Raw genomic sequence first — 15,487 nt, 5'->3', positions numbered from 1 at the left:
CAAAAAAAAAAAAAAAAAAAAAAATGGGATAATATAAAAATTTTTTTGTTTTTGTTAACAGAATCTTGCTCTGTCACCCAGGGTGGAGTGCAGTGATGTGATCTCAGCTCACTGCAACCTCTGCCTCCTGGGTTCAAGCGATTCTTCTGTGTCAGCCTCTCAACTAGCTGGGACTACAGGCCCATGCCACCACACCCAGCTAATTTTCTGTATTTTTAGTAAAGAAGGGGTTTCACCATGTTGGCCAGACTGATCTCAAACTCCTGACCTCGTGATTTGCCTGCCTCAGCCTCCCAAAGTGCTGGGATTACAGACATGAGCCACCGCGCCCGGCCGATATAAGATTACAGTAGAGTTGGTGTGAAACACTAAACAATCTCACATAGGTAAAACTAAATGCATACCAGTAACCAAGGGGTTCTCGATCAATAAATAACTGAAGGGTCTTTGATTATTTGACACATAGGAGAAGATGAACTAAAAACAAGGCACAAGATAGAAAGAGAAACTAGATCCAACTGTGACAGAGAAATTTCCCATGAGAGGAAAACAAATCTTTTAAAAAGTGTTAAATATCTGAAAGTAACGACATGTCTAGAAATAAAAAAAAAATAGGAGACAAGTCACCTGTCTTGAGGCAAACAAGCAAAGACAACTCAGGAGCCCTCAGGTTCATGATTAATTGCCCTGTGATTTCGGGATTTCATTTAGATTCAAATAACTAAAATGCCTTACATACCTGCTGGATCTGTTACCAAACTCCAGATGGATTAATCATAGACCAAATCCCCTCCACCTTTCCAAAAAAATTAAAAAGCAGCCAGGCGCAGTGGCTCATGCCTGTAATCCCAGCACTTTGGGAGGCCAAGGCGGGCAGATCATGAAGTCAGGAGAACGAGACCATCCTGGCCAACATGGTGAAATCCCGTCTCTACTAAAAATACAAAAATTAGCCGGGCGTGGTGGTGCGCACCTGTGGTCCCAGCTACTCAGGAGGCTGAGGCAGGCAAATCGCTTGAACCCAGGAGGCAGAGGTTGCAGTGAGCCGAGATCACACCACTGTACCTGGCGACAAAGCGAGACTCCATCTCGAAAAATAAAAAATAAAAATAAAAAAGCAATTTAATTCCCCATTCACAGCATGGAAAGTCCCCAAAATTCTTAGTTGGCCCAACCTAAAAGTGAAACTGCAGCTGCCTTATCTCCATGCTGGATCTGTTTTCTGCTCAGCTTGAGTTTCATGCTGGCTTCTCCCAGACAGCAGGAGAGTTTGGTGATGCATTTTAATATTGGGTTGGGCAAGTCAGAAATAAGGGAGTTGTGTTTGCAGACTCATAAAAGTGATGCCTCTTTCCAAAACCATGGAAGTTAACTTGTCAAATCACCCACTAGTCTGCATTATCCAGTCTACCTTCCCTGCACTAGGAGCCTAGATGGCTGAGATCTTGGATACAGCAGGTGCCTAATGACTACCTGAATGGAAGAGTGAATGATGGGTGAACAGATGAACACACAGGCAGAAGGAAGGGGCCCCCTGACCACCTACGGTCTCGTCTCCAAATACACTGGAATCCCTCCTCCACCACTGAGTTGCTGGTGCTGCTACACACCTTGCATATTTTGCTTGTTTTGCTTCTCCAAGAACACACAGGGGGTTTGCAGGCCTCAACTTCATTTCCCTTCACCTCTGTCTTGATAGACCCTGAGATTGGCTCTATGTTATTTTGTTTTATTTTGAGATGGAGGGTCACTCTATTGCCCAAGCTGGCGTGCAGTGGCGTGATCTCAGTTCGCTGCAGCCTCTTCCTCCCAGTTCAAGCCATTCTCCTGTCTCAGCCTCCCGAGTAGCTTGGACTACAAACACACAGCACCACACCTGGCTAATTTTTGTGTTTTTAGTAGAGACGGGGTTTTGCCATGTAGGCCAGGCTGGTGTCAAACTCCTGACCTCAGGTGATCTACCCGCCTTAGGCTCCCGAAGTGCTGGGATTACAGGCGTGAGCCACGCCTGGCCTGCTCCCATTTTAGACTGGTAATGCCACTCAGTCAGCCCTAAATGTCATCTGGGATGATTCCTCAGAGAAATCTGATGAAAGATGTGGGCATGATCCACATCTGTGAACTGATCACACACACACATACACACACAGACACACACACGTTTGTCTACAACTTCGGGTGCCTTCATAGCCCATCCCCCACCAAGCCCAACCAATAATCATCTTTTTTCAAAAGTAAACAAACAAAAAAAACATCAACTCTCAAATCTCTTGACTCGAAACCTCTGGGAGGGAAAGCCCCTCAAAGTCTCCACTTTTAAGCTCTCCATGTGACCACCCCCAGCTCTGGCCCTGGTTTGGAAACCTGCTCTCGCCCAGCTTGTCCTCGTAGTGGGATCCAGGGACCACCAGTTCCAGCACAGGATGGGCTTATTTTAAAATGCAGATTCCTGGACTCACTCCAGACTTAAACATCAGAATCTCTAGGGGTGCAGTCTGCACTTGTAGTTAGTTTTGCAGGCGGTTTTGAAGCATATTAAAGACAGAGAACTGTTTCCTCAGACTTCACAGGGTTAAAATGTCAGACAGGCCCAAGGCCTGTAAACAACTGCTAATGAACTAATCAGCATTTTAAATGATGGAGCCTGTACCTGTAGCCACTTTCCCAGAAGTGGGGGAGGAGGACCGAGGGCAGGAGACCCCTCCGCAAAATTTCTTCTTCCCTCCCCTACTTCCCGGTCCCTTGCCCCTCCCACTCTGGGAGGTCCTCACCTTTCCTCAACTGCCTCAGCAGTTGCCTCTATCAAGCCAGCTGTTCCCTTCTCTAAACCTCAGTCTCTTCATCTGTAAAGTGGGGAGGAGGCTAGGAGCCAATGGACTGTGGCCATAAGGGAATTTGAGGTGTAAACCCACTCCCAAGACCCATTTTCGCAGCTGAAATTGGACTTCTTCCCCCAGCACCCGCACCAGGCATTCTCCGGCTGTGTTTGTTTCTCCCCGTCCGTCTCCAACTATAATGTGAATTCCACACATTGTAGGGAGTGGGGATTTTCTTCTGGCACAGGGTTGGCTCCACAGTCAAGAGTGAGTTGGAGTTTTGGGCTCAGTGCCTGGCTGGTACTAAGCACGCAAAACAGGAATAGCTGTCACCATAATTTCTCCTCAATGTAAAAAGCAGGGGAATTGAACGCTTTAAATTAAGCTACTTTTTACCACTGATTTATCTGTAGGAAGCAAATAGCCTTGCTGAGGGGAAGAGAGGAATCAAACTTCTAAAGGTCCCTTACTGTTTAAAAAGATGGCCAGAGAGATCCACCTAAGCTCAGCTGGTTTTGGGCTTTTCCTTTTTTTTTTGAGACTTTTCTTTTCTCAAAGTCTTGCTCTGTCACCCAGGCTGGAGTGCAGTGGTGCTCACTCTTGGCAACCTCCGCCTCCCAGGTTCAAGCGATTCTCCTGCCTCAGCCTCCTAAGTAGCTAGGATTATAGGCGCCCACCACCACGCCCGGCTCATTTTTATATGTTTAGTAGAGACTGGGTTTTGCCATGTTGGCCAGGCTGGTCTCAAACTCCTGACCTCAGGTGATCCTCCGGCCTCAGCCTCCCAAAGTGCTGAGAATACAGGCATGATCCACCGTGCCCGGCCTGTGTTTTTGTTTTGTTTTTGTTTTTGAGAGGAGCAAAATGTGATGAAAAAATAGTGGAATTTTAGGACTCTGGCTTCTTCCTCTCCATTATAATGCACTCGCTCCCTGCAAAAGTCCCCAAAAGATGGAGATGTCACCTCCACTGGGGGTTGGGGGGTGACCCTGCAGTCTAATCCTCCTGCAGCAAAGAGCCCCTCATCAAACTACTCACTGAGTGGCAACTACACACCAGGCTTAATGCTGGGGGCTGTGAATACTTCCCAAGTACCCAGCCTGGTGGGGGAGCATAAAGGAACCCAGGGAATCCCAACTGGCAAAGGGAAGGGGTGGGACATATCCTGACACAGGCCTTGGGGATGAGGATCAGAGAAGGCTTCCTGGAGGTAGCAACAATGAAGCTGGCCCTGAGAGAGAAATGAGCCAGGCAGGGAACACTGGGAGGTGTCCCCAGTGGAGGGGGTCAGAATATGCCAGAGCCAGCAGCACCATTGGAAATGGGAGTCCATGGCCCCACCCTGGGCCAAGTGGAGCAGAAGCCCAGGAGAGGCCCAGGCCTCTGCTCAGTTCAGAACCTGAGCAGGCAGGCCAGTGCCCATGCTACTAACCACCAGGCTCCACTGCCCAGAATGGAGAGGGGAGGCAGAACTGGCGGGAGAAGGCAGCCGGTAGAGTTGGACCGAGGAGTACCGAGGGAAAGACAAAGTCCTGGTGATGGGTACAAGGCCCTCCACATGCTGCCACCCCCTCTGCCCTTCTGCCAGCCCGTGCCCTTTGATCACTGACCTTGCCCTTCTGCTCAGTATCAGGGGTGTGTTTCTGCTGTCCCCTCCGTCTAGAACACCCTTCCCTACCTAGTCACATGGCCTGATCCTTCAACTCTATTGGGTCTTTGCTCAAATGGCTCCTTCAATGAGGCCTTTTCTCAGATCACCCCAGTGCTTCCCAGCAATGCCCCATTCCGATTCATCTTTCCTACACACCTGTCTCCACCCAGCACTCTAAATATTTTGCACATGGATTATGTTTATTGCCTGCTCCCCGCAATACCTGAGAATACAAATTCCATGAGGAGGGAACATTCGTGTGTGTCTGGGTCTCTGTGTCCCCCATTCAGAACAGTGCTTGGCACAGAACAGCCCCTCCATCATTACCGAACAAATGAATGGAGGATGGACACCGGGATGGACAGGATGGGTGAGATGCGCACCTAGAAGCAAGCTTGAGGAGGAGGGGATTTGGGATAAACATCTGGGGCATCAGAGAGGGTATGGGATAGCCCCGGGCTTCATATATCAGCCTGGACTACTCAGGCCTCTCCAAGGGCTGCCCCAGGCAGAGAGAAGGTGGAGGACCTGCTGCCCGGGTTCTCCAGGTTCTCCCAGCTTGCTAGCCTTCAGGCCAACAGGGCCCCACCCAACCAGCCACACTATTGTCCTTCTGCAGTCCTGCCAGGCTCTGTTGGGCCCTATCTGCCTCAAAGGAAGAACCAACGAGGGAGTTTTCTCACAGCCCTTACCCTCCTGTGTGATTCGAGGACCGGAAGTTCAGTTTCACTTGACCTGTCTGAGTCACCATCCAAATATACCATCTGTCATGTTCCTGTCTCCCCTCTCTGCACAGGAGGTCCCGCCCCCACCCCTCCAGGCTTGGGGCATCCCCCTCTCAGCCAACAACAGAGGCTGAGAGTCTCCCCGTCTTCCTGCTCACATGCCACCCCACATCCCAGACTCCCCCTGGCCTCCCCACCCCAGGGAAGCTCTGCCAGCTGATCCAGCCCACACAGTCCCACCCCACCTGGATTCTGAATGAGCCCATTGTCTGATGACTTGGCATCCCAGTGCTTTCTATCACCCCTGGGTCATCTCCAAACTCCTGGAGACAAGGCTGGTAATTGACACAGAGCACACAGAAGGCACTCACACACGGTGCCGAGAACTAAACCTCAAGGTGTATGTGGTGGTCTGTGATATTATTAATAAAAACAACTTGCCCAGATTAAAAAGAAAGAATGGGGGAGAAACATTCTCCAAGTCCTGTTATAAAGGAGAGGCAAAGTTCTCCAAGGCCTGTTATAAAGGAGGGGCAGGAGACGGTTATACTTTACAAGACAATTCACATTCCCATCTTTGGAAAACTAGAATTTAAAATACTTTACAAGGGCCGGGCATGGTGGTTCATGCCTGTAATCCCAGCACTTTAGGAGGCAGAGGCGGGCGGATCACGGGGTCAGGAGATCGAGACCATTCTGGCTAACATGGTGAAACCATGTCTCTACTAAAAATACAAAAAAAAAAAATAGCCGGGCGAGGTGGCAGGCACCTGTAGTCCCAGCTACTCAGGAGGCTGAGGCAGGAGAATGGCATGAACCCGGGAGGCAGAGCTTGCAGTGAGCCGAGATCGCACCACTGCACTCCAGCCTGGGGGACAAGAGCAAGATTTCGTCTCCAAATAAACAAATAAATAAATAAATAAAAATAGAATACTTTACAAGACAAGTCACATTCCCATCTATGGGAAACTAGAACTTTAAAAACCGAGCCGGGTACGGTGGTAAAGGGGATTTTAGGGGCTGCATGGGTGGATCTTGACATGAGGTTCCTTTCTAGGCCAAAGTGATGGATTTAGAATGGGAATATTCTTAGAAATAGAGCCGCTGAGCACGGGAGGGATAAAAGCCAGCCAGGGCAGGTCACACACCTTTTCCTTCCCAGCTCCCCTACCTGTGGAACTCTAGGTAAGTGAATGGCCTCTAGAAGCTTCTGTTTATGATTTGAAAATGGAATTGCCAGGCCGGGTATGGTGGTTCACCTGAGGTGAGGAGTTTGAGACCAGCCTGGCCAAAATGGTGAAACCCTGTCTCCACTAAAAAATACAAAAATTCGCTGGGCATGGTGGTACACGCCTGTAATCCCAGCTACTTGGGTTGCTAAGGCAGGAGAATTGCTTGAACTCGGGAGGCAGAGGTTGCAGTGAGCCAAGATCGTGCCACTGCACTCCAGCCCAGGCAAGAAAGCAAGATTCCATCTAAAAAAAAAAAAAAAAGAAGAAGAAGAAGAAAATAAAATGGAATTGCCATAGTACCTAACTCTAAGGCTGATGTAAGGATGTAAAAAACAAGATCATACATGAACAGCTGAGTACTCAATCAATAAACGAATGCAATGACCATTGTGGTTATTGTATAACAATACTATTATTATTGGTAGAGATGGGGGTCTTGCTACATTGCCCAGGCTGGTCTCAAACCCTTGTGCTCAAGCGATTCTCCTGCCTCAGCCTCCCAAAGGGTTGGGATTACAGGCATGAGCCACTGTGTCCCCTATGATCCCAGCAGTTGTAGGAGGCTGAGGCAGGAGGATCGCCTGAGCCCAGGAGTTGGAGACTAACCTAGGCAACACAGTAAGACCTTGTATTTTTTTAAATAAATTAATTAAATTTAATTAGCTGGGCACGGTGGCTCATATCTGTAATCCCAACACTTTGAGAGGGCTAGGGACCCAGATAACCTGAGGTCAGGAGTTTGAGACCAGCCTGACCAACACGGTGAAACCCTGTCTCTACTAAAAATAGAAAAAAATTGGCCGGGCATGGTGGCAGGCGCCTGTAATCCCAGCTACTCAGAAGGCTGAGGCAGGAGAATGGCGTGAACCTGGGAGGCAGAGGTTGCAGTGAGCCGAGATGGCGCCACTGTACTCCAATCTGGGCAACAGAGCAAGACTCCATCTCAAAAAAAAAAATTGCACTCAAATGGGTGTTGGGTCAAACGAGCGTCTTATCCTTTAGGAGGTCAAGAGCAAAGTGACAAAGGGGTGTCACTCTTCCTCATAAACCTCTGTGGCTCCTTTGACATTTACACCACCCCCACATGTTTTTTCACTCCCTTGACACAAGTCTAAAGCAGAAATATCTAATGAGAAAAACTAATTTCTTTTTTTAGAGATCGATTCTCGAGACACTGCCCATGCTAGAGAGCAGTCGCTATTCACAGGCACAATCTGCATGCACTGGAGCCTCGAAACTCCCAGGCTCAAGTGATCCTCCTGCCTCAACCTCCCAAGTAGCTAGGACTACAGATGTGCTCCACCGAGCCCAGCCAATAAAAACTAAATGAAGAGTGGTTGCTACGTACCAGGCACTGGAAGCACTTCGCACATGCCAACTCATTGAAATCTCATTGCAATCCTTTGTGGCAGGAGCTATGTTTATCCCCTTTGTACAGGTGAGGAGACTCAGGCACAGAAAGATGAAGAAACTGGCCCTAGGGAATTCCCATTTGGGTCTCTCTCTCTCTCTCTCTCAAAAAAAAAAAAAAAAAAAAAAAGAAAGAAAGAAAGAAAGAAAGAAAAAGAAGCCTGCCTTCGGCAAAATGGGATGGGGTTGGGGTAGAGGGGAAGGATGCAAAAAAAAAAAAAGGAAAAAAAAGAAAGAAAGTCACAGGCCAGTGCAACAACTCACACCTGTAATTCCAGCACTTTGGGAGGCCAAGGCGGGCAGATGGCTTGAGCTCAGGAGTTCCAAATCAGCCTGAGCAACATGGCAAAACCTCATCTATATAAAAAATAAATAAATAAATAAAAATTAGCCTGGAGTGGTGGCATGAGCCTGTAGTCCCAGCTACTTGGGAGGCTGAGGTGGCAGGATGGGGATGACTTGAGCCCAGGAGGCAGAGGTTGCAGTGAGCCAAAATTGTACCACTCCACTCCAGCCTGGGTGACAGAGCAAGACTCTGTCTAAAAAAAAGAAAAGAAAAGAAAAGAAACTTGCCCCAAATCACAGGACAAGCAAGGGTTCAACTGGGATTAGAATCCAGACAATCCTGCTGCATTACACCCTCCCAGTTCATCTTCTCTAAGAGAGGTTCATAGGCTAAAAGAGAAATAAATGCTGAAGAGTCAGATCTCCGTCGAAACCAGAAATGAAACCTCACATCTGGCAAGTGAAATGTGGTTTCCTAGGTTGAACACCTTCCCAGGTATTTAAACACTCCCATGGTGGAGGTGAGAGGATTAGCAGAAAGAAGGATGAAAAATCATAACCAAATTACAAAGTCCCAAGAAAAATAAGTACAACTTACATGAGGTTTCAAAATCAAAAACTCAGCTGGGCAGTGGCTCACACCTGTAATCCCAGCACTTTGGGAGGCCAAGGTGGGCGGATCACCTGAGGTCAGGACTAGCCTGGCCAACATGGTGAAACCCTGTCTCTACTAAAAATACAAAAATTAGCCAGGCATGGTGGCACTGACCTATAATGCCAGCTACTTGGGAGGCTGAGGAAGGAAAATTACTTGAACCCGGGAGGTGGAGGTTGCAGTGAACTGAAACTGCAACACTGCGCTCCAACCTGGGTGACAGAGCAAGACTCTGTCCCCCCTCCCCCCACCAAAAAAAGAATTAAAGACTCAAAATAGAAGCTCTGAAACATCCAAAAACCTCAAGCAGTAGAAGAGGGCTTTGTTTTGTTTTGTTTTTCGTCTTTGAGAGAGCGTCTGGCTCTGTCACCTAAGCTGGAGTGCAGTGGCGCAAAACACAGCTCACTGCAGCCTCAACCTCCTGGACTCCAGGGATCTGCCTGCCTCAGCCTCCCATGAAGCTGGGATCACAGGCACATGCCACCATGCCTGGGTAATTGTTTTTGTGTACAGAGACAGGGTTTCACTTTGTTGCCCAATCTGGTCTCCAACTTCTGGGCTCAAGCAATCCTCCCACTTTGGCCTCCCAAACTGCTGGATTACAGGTGTGAGCTACCGCACCTGGCCTCTTTTTAAATGCAGACTTGAGACAAGAAGGCAAAACTTACAGGAAATACAACCACACATTCTATTTTTTCCAGAAAGTTTAGTCATGATTACAAGCCTGGGAATTAGGTGGTAATGAAACCAGCCACATGAATGTCACCAAGCAGCTGTCATTTCTCCAAAACCTCTTAGCATCAAGCTAACAGAAAAGAGATCTAGGGCTAGTATCTCCTGGGACTCATGACTAAGAGCCGGCACCTACAGTACCTGTCACTATAGAAGGTGATGTCACTGCTGATTCAATCTGATATTGAAAAACTTCACCAGGAGAGGCCTCTCAATGTCGGTGACTCAGGGCCCCACCCCACCTGTTCATAAAGTAAGTGCCCAGTGTTTGCCTCACTGCTTGTTCAAGGGATGATGTTTTCCAATAGGAAGGCCACAACTCTCCCCACAAATAAGTTGGTCATCTTGTTCCCTTTTTCAAACACTCCTACATGGTCATGGTGAAGAATTTGTTGGGGAGGAAGCCTCGTACTGAAGTCCAGTTTCCACAGTAAGTACCAGGTCCTAGGAACACTCGTATACATGCACCAAAAAAAAAAAAAAAAAATCTGCCCAAGTGGTCACGATGCCTGTTTAGGAAAATCTCATCCCTCTGCAGTAAGAATCTTTAGAAAACTCGGCTAGGCGCAGTGGCTCATTCACGCCTGTAATCCCAGCACTGTGGGAGGCTGAGGAGGGCTTATCATCTAAGGTCAGGAGTTGGAGACCAGCCTGGCCAACATAGTGAAACCCCATCTCTACTAAAACTGCAAAAATTAGCCAGGTGTGGTGGCACAGGCCTGTAATCCCAGCTACTCAGGAGGCTGAGGCGGGAGAATCGCTTGAACCTGGGAGGCAGAGGTTGCAGTGAGCCGAGATCGGTCCACTGCACCCTAGCTTGGGCAACAAGAGCAAGACTCTGCCTCAAAAAGAAAAATTTTTTTAGAAAACTCCACTAGAGCAATATTCCTCTTGGGTAACATGCCGAGGGGTGGGGGGTGGCTTGGGATAAGCATGATTTTCTAGTTTGAATCTGATACCCTTTAAAGGAGACGTTCCTAAAGTGGCAGGTCAAAAGAGAAAGATAAATAAATAAAAAATAAAGGAGATGTGAAAAGGAGCCCTCAGGATTCCTTCTCTAGCAAATGCCTGGCCTGGCCGGGCATGGTGGCTCAGACCTGTAATCCTAGCACTTTGGGAGGCCAAGGCAGGGGTATTGCTTAAGCTCAGGAGTTCAAGGCTGGCCTGGGCAACACACATAAGAAGACCGTCTCTTTTTTTATTTTAACACAACATTTAAAACTTAAAAGAAAAATGCCTGACTAGAGAACAGTTTTTTCAATGACATGAATATAGACTTGAATGTAGAAGTCCAGTCCCCTCAAGACACACAGTCCAATTCTTTTTTTTTTTTTTTTCTTTTTTTGAGACAGAGTCTTGCCCTGCCCTGTCACCCAGGCTGGAGTGCAGTGGTGCGATCATGGCTAAACCTCCCAGGCAGCTTCAACCTCCCAGGCTCAAGTGATCCTCCCACCCCAGCCTCCCAAGTAGCTGGGACTACAGGCATATGCTAGTATACCCGGCTAATTTTTGGATTTTTTGTAGAGACGGGGTTCTCACTATCATGCCCAGGCTGGTCTTGAACTCCTGGGCTCAAGAGATCTACCTGCCCTGGCCTGGGATTACAGTCATAAACCACCACGCCCAGCTGACACAGTCCAATTCTAACACCTACTGAGCACCTCACTTCATCTTTACACAAATGCCATCCTTCTTAGTGACAACTGCCCCTAAATTTCTCCACCCCATGCATAGTTTTTATCACCCTTCCTGCTGAGTTTTATTCTTTCTTCCATACATCACCATCTACCTGTCCTCTCCAATTAGAAGAGAAACTCCACGAGGACAGGGGTTTTTCTTTGTTTGGGCCCTGCTGCACCCCCAATGCCTAGCAGAGGGCTTGGCAGGTACTCAGCATAAATTCATTTGGTGAGGGGACAGGCAAATGCCTCCGTCACCTGAGACCTTCAGAGGAGGAATGATCCATCCCTTTCACCTGGCTGCTCACAGACTATCATATGAGTTGCCTTTTCCCGCTGTAAAGAGCACAGACTTTGGAGTCCAACAGCCACCAGACATACGGCCAGGCCCTCCCACTTCCTGTGTGCATGACACACCTGTGTGCATGAGGGTTACAGGAGATGGCATACAGGAAGAGTTCAGCATACAGAAAGCACCACTCAATACACTGTTGCTTATGATCACAATAGAGAAGACAACAACAAATACCTTTTTTTTTTTCTTGAGACAGTGTCTCACTCTGTCGCCCACGCTGGAGTGCAGGGACGCAATCACAGCTCACTGCAGCCTTGACCTCTGTGGTCTCAGGTGATCCTCCCACCTTAGTCTCCCGGGTAGCTGGGACTACCAGCTCATGCCACCAGGCCTGGCAAATTTTTAAAAGTCTTTTGTAGAGATAGGGTCTCCTTATGTTGCCCAGGCTGGTCTCAAACTCCTGGGCTCAAGGGATCCTCCCACCTCAACCTTCCAAAATGCTGGGATTATAGGTATGAGCCACTGCGCCCTGCTGAATAATTTTTTCTTGTTTTTTTTTTTTTTGAGACAGAGTCTCGCTCTGTCACCCAGGCTGGAGTGCAGTGGCTCACTCGGCACTGCAAGCTCCACCTCCGGGTTCAAGTCATTCTCCTGCCTCAGTCTCCCGAGTAGCTGGGATTACAGGTGCCTGCTACTACACTCAGCTAATCTTTTTTTTTTTTTTGTATTTTTAGTAGAGACGGGTTTTCACCATGTTAGCCAGGATGGTCTCGATCTCCTGACCTCATGATCTGCCCGTCTCGGCCTCCCAAAGTGCTGGGATTACAGGCGTGAGCCACTGCGTCCTGCCCCTGCCAAATAATTTTTTTAAAGTATGTCTCAAAATATTGCATGGGACACACTTATACTAAATACTAGACATTGTTTATCTGAAAGTCAAATGTAACTGAGTCCTGTATTATTGCTAAATCTAGCAACACTACCCATTAAGCAGTTACCTCCTGAAGGCAGGTGGTCTAGGTTACATAAAGATTTACAAGATGCGCTGGGCACGGTGGCTCACGCCTGTAATCCCAGCCCTTTGGAAGGCCGAGGAGGGCAGATCACAAGGTCAGGAGATTGAGACCATCCTAGCTAACATAGTGAAATCCCGTGTCTACTAAAAATATAAAAATTAGCCAGGCATGGTGGCTAAAAATTAGCTACTCAGGAGGCTGAGGCAGGAGAATCGCTTGAACCCGGGAGGTGGAGGTTGCATTGAGCCAAGATCGCATCACTGCACTCCAGCCTAGGCAACAGAGCGAGACTCCGTCTCAAGAAAAAAAGAAAAAATAATAAGATTTACAAGGTGTTGCTCTACAGTACTCTCTCATGAATATTTATTGATCAGATGGATTTTTATCTTAGCTGAGATCTGATTAAGCAGGACTTGCTTTTTTTTCTTTTTTTTTTTTTTGAGACGGTCTCGCTCTGTCGCCCAGGCTAGAGTGCAGTGGCGAGATCTCAGCTTACTGCAACCTCTGCCTCCCAGGTTCAAGGGATTTTTGTGCCTCGGCCTCCTGAAGTGCTGGGATTACATGTGTGAGCCACCATGCCTGGCCGGCCTTGCATTTTTGTCTTTGAGCTTTTTGCATCTCTCATCAAGCTCTTTCCAGGCTCCTCTGCACTGCCAAAAACTGGAAGAATGGACACCAGTTCTTGAACAATTCATGGGTCTGAAGGATGCTGGAGATACCCAGGGGGAAGGTGTTGGGTGTATCTGAGAGCCTTGCTCAAGGAAGGTGTTACCCACACAATAGGAAACCAAACAGATGGCTCTGGCGGGCTCAGATATCCACCTAGATTTTGATCTGGTGCTTCCTTACACCCAGAAGTGTGGGGCAGAAATGGCTCATCTGACCTTTAGACTCCAGACTGCAAGCTGTTTTGTGACAAGACAATTAGGTAAGGTTACATCAGGGGTGTGCAGAGCTCAGAGAAACTGGGGAATGCCAACCAGAGGCACACGCCCTGAGAACACCCCTCCTCCCTTCTCTGTGGCTACTACATAAAGCCGTGCCTTTAAAAAAAGAAAAAACCATTACGGTGAAATATCCTCTAGAAAGAGAGATCTGTATAGACCTGTCTGTATTAAATACACTCTGAAACCTCTCATTCATTCATTCCTTCTGCTACTTACTGAGTCCTTTTTATGTACTAAGTACTATTCTAGCTGCAATACAGCCCAAGTACAAAACAAAAGACATTAAAAATCCCTGGCCTCCTGAGGCTTCTGTTCTAGCGGGAGGAGACAGACAGTGAACAGGAGAAATAAGTGAAATACATAGCATGTTGGACAGTGAAAAGTACTAGAAGAAAATTAAGTAAAAGAGGTGGGTAGGGCTGAGGGCAGGGTTTACTATCATAAACAGGTCATCCAGGTGGGGTGTGATGGCTCACGCCTGTAATCCCCACACTTTGGGAGGCCGAGGCAGGTGGGTCACCTGAGGTCAGGAGTTTGAGACCAGCCTGGCCAACATGGTGAAACCCCATCTCTACTAAAAATACAAAAATTAGCCAGGTGTGGTGGCGCACGCCTGTAATCCCAGCTACTTGGGAGGCTGAGACAGGACAATTGCTTGAACCCGGGAGGTGGAGGTTGCAGTGACCTGAGATCGAGCCACTGCATGCCAGCCTGGGTTACAGAGATGAGACTCCGTCTCAAAAAAAAAAAAAAAAAAAAATACAAAAATTAGCCAGGTGTGAGGGCAGATACCTATAATCCCAGCTACTCTGGAGGCTGAGGTTGCAGTGAGCCGAGGTCAAACCACTGCACTCCAGCCTAGGTAACACAGCAAGACTCTGTCTCAAAAAATAAATTGGGCCAGGCACGGCGGCTCATCCCTGTAATCCCAGCACTTCGGGAGGCCGAGGCAGGTGGATCACCTGAGGTTAGGAGTTCGAGACCAGTCTGGTCAACATGGTGAAACCCCGTCTCTACTAAAAATACAAAAATTAGCCAGGCGTGGTGGTGGGCGCCCGTAATCCCAGCTACTCAGGAGGCTGAGGCAGGAGAGCTGCTTGAACCCGGGAGGCAGAGGTTGCAGTGAGCCAAGATCGTGCCACTGCACTCCAGACTGGGTGACAGAGTGAGACTCCGTCTCTAAATAAATAAATAAATAAAGGCTTCAGGAAAGGCCTCCCTGAGGGCAGGAGTGACATTTAAGCAAAGGCTTGCAGTCTTTTCAGGATAGAAAGGAGTGAGCTGTGCAGATATTATGGGAATGGTCACAGCCAGTGCAAAGGCCCTGAGGTAGAAGAGTGTGTAGTGTGTTCTAAGTATAACCAGGAAACAAAGTTGTTGGACAAAGTGAGCATACGGAAGAGTGGGAGGAGATGAGGACCCCAGGTACATGAGTCAAAGGACAGATCAGTGAAGCCTCAGAAGTCATAGAAAGGACTTAAGTGCTTATTTTGTTTGAAATGGGGAACCATGGGTAATTTTGAGCAGGAATGATATTTTCTAACTTAATTTTAAAAACCATCAACTCTGACTGATGGATGAAGAAAAGACTGGCTTGGGGGAAGGGGAAGGAATAAGGGGGGAGACCAGGAAGGAAGCTGCCGCGACAATGAAGGTGAAGACATGCTGAAACTTCTCTTTTGGGAATAGAGAAAACAGCTGGGCGTCATGCCTGTAAATCCAGCACTTTGGGAGGCCAAGGTGGGAAGATCCCTTAAGCCCAAGAGTTCCAGACCAGTCTGGGCAATATAGTGAGATCCCTTTTCTAAAGAAAACTGTAAACATTAGCTGGGCATGGTGGCATGTGTCTGTGGTCCCAGCTACTTGGGAGGCTGAGGTGGGAGGATTGCTTGAGCCCAGGAGGTCGGGGCTAAAGTGAGCCAAGATGGCTCCACTGTGCGCCAGCCTGAGCGACAGAGAGAGATTCTATCTTAAAAAAAACAAGGAGAGAGAAGGTGTACAGACGTGTCTGAATGCCAAACCACAGAATCAGGTGCTCTTCTTC

General features: G+C 48.0%; 1 protein-coding gene across 3 annotated transcripts in view; it reads right to left on the bottom strand.

Annotated features, from left to right (window-relative positions):
- CDH1 (cadherin 1) overlaps positions 1-15,487 on the bottom strand; it is a 96,439-nt gene that overhangs the window by 67,591 nt on the left and 13,361 nt on the right. The window contains exon 1 of one of the 3 annotated variants that reach the window (XM_023210274.1): positions 2,772-2,988. The exons of the other annotated variants lie outside the window; for them this stretch is intronic. The gene's annotated coding sequence lies outside the window, so the exon portion shown is untranslated. Of the gene's footprint in view, positions 1-2,771; positions 2,989-15,487 lie in introns of those variants that run through there. 3 annotated transcript variants of the gene reach the window in all.

This window comes from Piliocolobus tephrosceles, chromosome 17 (genome assembly GCF_002776525.5).
Source record: "Piliocolobus tephrosceles isolate RC106 chromosome 17, ASM277652v3, whole genome shotgun sequence".
In the NCBI taxonomy this organism is placed as follows: Eukaryota; Metazoa; Chordata; class Mammalia; order Primates; family Cercopithecidae; genus Piliocolobus; species Piliocolobus tephrosceles.
This window is presented reverse-complemented; position numbering and strand designations above follow the sequence as displayed.